At 49.8% G+C, this 5,446-nt stretch overlaps 1 protein-coding gene across 2 annotated transcripts in view; it reads right to left on the bottom strand.

Moving 5' to 3' along the window:
- Nucleotides 1–4,194, bottom strand: part of TRIM2 (tripartite motif containing 2) — a 135,759-nt gene extending 131,565 nt beyond the window's left edge. Inside the window, exon 1 of one of the 2 annotated variants that reach the window (XM_006770112.2) lies at nucleotides 3,995–4,194. The gene's annotated coding sequence lies outside the window, so the exon portion shown is untranslated. Of the gene's footprint in view, nucleotides 1–3,364; nucleotides 3,459–3,994 lie in introns of those variants that run through there. The other variant, XM_015568046.1, reaches the window with a different exon arrangement.
- Nucleotides 4,195–5,446: the final 1,252 nt, after the last annotated feature.

A 5,446-nucleotide genomic window follows, 5' to 3' on the forward strand; every position in this document is an offset into this window, starting at 1 on the left:
AAGAAGAAAAAAATCCAAGCAGAGGTTCAAATGGTCACACAGGAATGTGTAAAAATTCAGTGAGCTTTTTGGACAAGTGGTACAAGAAAGCCTTCATTTCCTAAAATTCCATATTGTGTTGGGAGCAAGTTCTACATCCTCATTCTGATCTGGAAGTTGGGTAGAGTCTCATCTTAGGTCTTTGTCTGGCTAACAATGTTCATCACAGGTCAATCACCGGTGTGCCATGAACCATGCTGGGCCCTCTACATCCATTCTCTATATTCCTTAAAATAATGCAATGGTTGCCCCACTGACAGATGAGGAAACAGAGGCTCTGCGTGTTAAGCAAATTGCTCACACCTCTTTAGGACACAAATCCCAGTCTGCTGACTCCAGGAAGAAGGCCTGTCTCCTTTCTCCCCATTAACCACCAAAGGGAGTGGCCAAATCCATGCTCTTTGAGCCACTGCTTACGCTGTTTGCCTGTAGTTGAAAAATGCCTCCACCTTCTCTGCTTACCTTTCCAGTTCTAGACCATTCCTCCAAGCCTGGAGCCGCCACAGAGGGCCCCGATTACGCCGCAAACACCGGTGTCCCCCTCCCAGCCTGGACATAGAGCAGACCACGTGCCACTTGTTTCAGCTTTGGATCAGTCAGTCCAGCCCTCCACCTAACACGTCCTTTGTTATAATCTTAGTTTCTCTGTGTGTGTAAAGCTTTCTTCTAACCATGATGGCAAGAGCTGGTCTTATTTTATTTTATTTGTCTTAAATATATTTCTTATTGATTTCAGAGAGGAAGGGACAGTGAGAGAGAGATAGAAACAACAATAATGCACAAATTTTGTGCGCCTGGCCTCTAGTATACTTTTAAATGTTTTACTCCTAATTCATTGCTAACCTTGATACAGCAGATCTGGTAAAGTTGGCTGACATCCAGGTGTGGATCACAGCTGCCCTCTGCAGGTAACTCCCCACCAGCCCTGGGCTCTCCTTGTTGCCTGCCCCCTGCTGGCCGCTGCAGCCTCAGACTTTGCCTCTCAGGTAAGACCAATGTTTCTCTCCCTAGTGTTTCACCTAGGGAGCTCCAACAAAATATCCACACCTGTGCTCAGACCAGGTGAGTCAGAATCTGGGCGTGGGGGGAGACCCAGGACTCAGAAGGGTTTTATAGTTCTCAGGTGACTCTAACGTTAGGTTTAGGAATGGCTAAGGCTAGACCACAAAGGACAGACGATAAATTATTCTCTTCACAAAGCTCCTCAGTGGCTCATGTCACTCTTTCACCATCTTTGAAATTTTTTATTATATCCTATCAAAATTCTGGTTTTCTCCTATTCCATTCCTCTCAGCACATCACACAGCCTCAGGGTCTTTCTTTTCTTCTTCTTCTCTTCTTTCTGTTTCATTAAGTTATTTTGGGCCCTCCATTCTGATCCCCTCCTTCAGTTTCTCCACTTTCTTTTTACAGTACAATGGACAAAATTAGAAACAATACGCCACCCATTAGTTTATTAGAGTAGAATCCAGTAGAGGTATTTATTTCTGGTTCTATCATGTTATACTTAATATCTCAGAATCACATTAATTTCTTTTCACAATGCTTTCTTTTTCTTTCTTTCTTTCTTTCTTTCTTTCTTTCTTTCTTTCTTTCTTTCTTTCTTTCTTTCTTTTTTAAGCCTTATCATTATCTAGTTTTAGTTAACAAGGAACTCATTTACAAAAACCCAAAAACCACACTCCAGAATGGAAAACCAAGATTTGGGGCAAAATTAAAGCACAAATATCAAGCCTCATTTTCTAGTTAGAGGGACATCAACCTTTCCCCAGGGCCATAACTGATATGTAAAATCAATAGGGTTATATGCATAGTCATAATAGTTTTAGTTCTTTTTAAAAAAAATTTTTTTTATTGATTTCAGAGGGGAAGGGAGAGTGAGAAAAAGAACGATTGATGAGAAATGTCAATGATGAGAAAGAATCATTGATCTGCTGTTTCCTGCATGTACCCCACTGGGGATCGAGCCCACAACCCTGGCATGTGCCCTGATCGGGAATTGAACTATCACTTTCTGGTTCTTTAACTTATGAATCAATTTACAACCAATAGGTTAGTCAGTTTGGGGGCAATTTCTAAGCTAATTTGATAATTTTTTCTGGGGGTTGTTATATAAGGTTTTCCCATTTTGCATTTGTTTTCTCTTTCCTACTTGGCACTCATCAAGCCAATTCTCAACTGTCAGGTTATAACAGAAAAGCTGTTTAGTGGAAGATGGAATTGGAAGACTAGCACAAATCTTAGCCCATCTCTATAAGAGATCGCTTTGCTATACCCACTTTACAGATTACAAAACTGAGGCCTGGAAAGCTTAAACAGCTGACCCACACATAGTTGATGGCCACCCCTTAGTGAAGGTGAGCCTCAGAGAAGACAGGAGTCAGGCTTTAGATCTGGCAGGAGCACAGACTGTGTCTCCATATCACACACTCGGGGCTGCACCAGATGGACATGGAAATGCACACGGAACACTGCACAAGACATTCTGGAGCCAACCGTCGGCTGTTAACGGCTCCTTGGAACCCCTAGGGAAAAGCCAAGCTTTTTTCACAAATACATAAGCCCTGGAAAGGCCCTTACATGATGCGAGCTCTGAAAAACTGAAAATCTAGTCCAGAAATAAAATATAAAAACAACAATAAACTTCAAGATCCCCTCTAGCAATCCGTAGGGAAAAACCACACCCTCATGCTTTGGGGAGAAAGGAGAGCATTGAGGTCCTTTCTATGTCGGGTCTCCATAAAAATGTCTGCCCTGTTAGAACACAATATGTGAGGAGGGGAAAGGAAGGCGTGAGCTCCAGACTCTAAATCCCAAAGGCTCTGGGATCCCAAAGGAGCACGGAGGCGAGGCGCGTGGCGCTCCCGCAGCCACGCCCAGGTCCCTGCAGGACTGGCCACTGCGCACAAAGGTCCCCCTGAGCGGGCGGGAAAACAGGGCCTAACCTCATTGTTTCACCCCAGCCATAAATGCAGCTTCTCCCCTTTCTCAAAAAGGACCCGAGGGGCTGGGGCTGGGCAGAGCCACACGAGCTGCCTAGGCCCAAGATTCTTTGTGCATCCGTCCCTGAAACACGGGAGCCGAGCCCCAGCGATGTGCTAGAGACGGGCGCTCAAATCCCGTCCTGCAGAGTTGTCCCCTCCTGGTCGCGCCAGCGGGTGCCACCTCTAGACTCGGCGACGCGCGTGGCAAGGTCACCGCTGCCAGATCCCCACCTCCGCGCCCCGGCCTCTCCTCGCGCGGCCTTTGCATCCCCGCCACCCGGCTGGCCGGACGCCCCAGGAGCCCAGCCGCCGGCCGGCAGCGCGGAGCCGCGGCCACTCACGTTTCCAGTTGTCCTGGAGGTGCGCGCACTCCCGCGCCAGGTGAAGAGAAGAGAGAGCTGTGCGCCGGGCCGGGAGCAGCAGGCCGTGAGCGCACGCCTCTCCTGCAAGCTCACCCAAAACGCTCCCCGGGCGCCCGCGCAGCTGCCAGGTTTGATAACTGTGTCAGACAGACAGCCCCTCCTCCCCATAAAGAGACGCAAAGATGACACAATCGGGGGGCTAAGGTCCTCCCCCCCCCCCCTACGTTCAACCGCAGGCACCCTACCTCGCTGCAGTGACTGTGCCGGGACCGACCAGGCACGGTTCAAATGCCAGCCTTGACCTAGGAATTCTCCAGGAACCCCAGATGCTTCCTGTCCGCGAGGAGCGCCACCTGATCCTCTTCCCAGCGGTATTTACCAGACCAGAGGCGAGTGCGCTTCCCGTTAACCTCCCGAACCTGCGTCTCAACTGTAAAGGGGATTTACTGGCCTTAAAGGAGCGCCGCGGACCTTAGTCCTGCCTCTGCTGGACTGCGGGCAGGGGCGGGATGCCCGGGCACGATGCAGAGCGCGGAAGCTCAGGGAACTGCTCCCCTCGCCCACCAACGCCCCCGCCTCTCCGGAGGACTCCGGCCAACAGAACCTTACTGTCTGGGGGGCTCGTTGGCAGATCTTCCGAGACCTGGACCATCTCCAAAGTGCGCACAGCTCCTAGAGAGTGGCTGGATTTTATCAAGCCGGAAGGAATTAGTGGTCTGTTTTGCAAGTGAAAGCGCTTTCTAAAAAAATACAGTGCGTGCCGGGGATGCAGAGCGCACAGCAGCCGGCCGGCCACGCCCGCGGCCTCTGGGGCCCTGCCTGCCGCAGGGCTCGTCCCTGCGCCGCGGAGCCCGCGCACCTGCCTCTGCTGGGAGTGGTTTCCGTGGAAACTCAGGAGAGCCGGTCCTCCCTTCCCCAACGCTGTTACCCTGACAACTGCGGCCTAGCATTCCCCGGTCCAGGGGAGGATGTCAGTGGAAGCCTGTTTTAAATCACAGATTCAAAGAGATTCTCGAGGGTGGTAGGACAGGAATAGGAGGGAGGAGATATCTGGGAATGGAGGCAGAGCCGCGTCTAGTCTGTCCATGGTTGAGGATAAGTGCACTACACAGATCCCGGGGTACCTCGTCGCTCCCCCCAAGATAATTCATACATGATTTTAGAATGAATTCCATCATTCCCTTCAGCATATCCACCTTTCTCTATTCTGCTTAGGATACTATTTAAAAGTTATTTTGCACAGACTGAGCACTAACTAGCTCCCGGGTAGGAGTGAGGAGAGGCCTCTGAAGATGTGTGGAGGAGAGGGGAGACCCCAGGAAGAATATTTGACTGCGCAGGGTCTTCTTCCTGCACAGAAACCCCAGAACCGTCTGGAATGCAACCTTGCACCATCAGACTAGGATGCACACAAGGTTACGAAAATTAAACTCATTATTTCAGGTGAAGGGTTGGGTGGGGAACGAAAAAGGGTAGATGAGACTATCCATATCCTAGTATGTTAAAAATTTAAATATTCATATGCCATCTTCTTATTTTTGGGTGTGGACATTTTATATTCATCAAGCCGCGAATAAGAACCAAAGACTGAAGTGAAACAAGTGAATGAGCTTTGTGCAAGTCATAACAGGACAGTACACACACGTCCCATATTGGTTTCTTCTTCTTATAAACTAGAGGCCCAGCGCACGACATTCATGCACTGGCGGGGGGAGGGGGGGCTAGTCCCTCAGTCCGGCCTGCCCCCTCTTGAAATCCGGGAGCCCTCAGGGGATGTCCGACTGACAGCCATGAGTCTGACTTCCTTAGCACCGCCCTGGAGGCAGGAGAGGCTCCCGCCACCATCACTGCACTTCCCAGCCATGAGCTGAGCTCAGGGCTTTCTGCCAAGCAGCGCTCCCCCTATGGAAGCGCACTGATCACCAGGGGGCAATTCCTGAGTTGAGTGTCTGCTCCCTGGTGGTCAGTGTGCATCATAGCCACTGGTAGTTCCACCGTTCTGTCGATTTGCATATTACCCTTTTATTATATAGGGTTGTACATTTCATATCTGAGTTATTA

Source organism: Myotis davidii, unplaced genomic scaffold (genome assembly GCF_000327345.1).
Source record: "Myotis davidii unplaced genomic scaffold, ASM32734v1 scaffold323, whole genome shotgun sequence".
In the NCBI taxonomy this organism is placed as follows: domain Eukaryota; kingdom Metazoa; phylum Chordata; class Mammalia; order Chiroptera; family Vespertilionidae; genus Myotis; species Myotis davidii.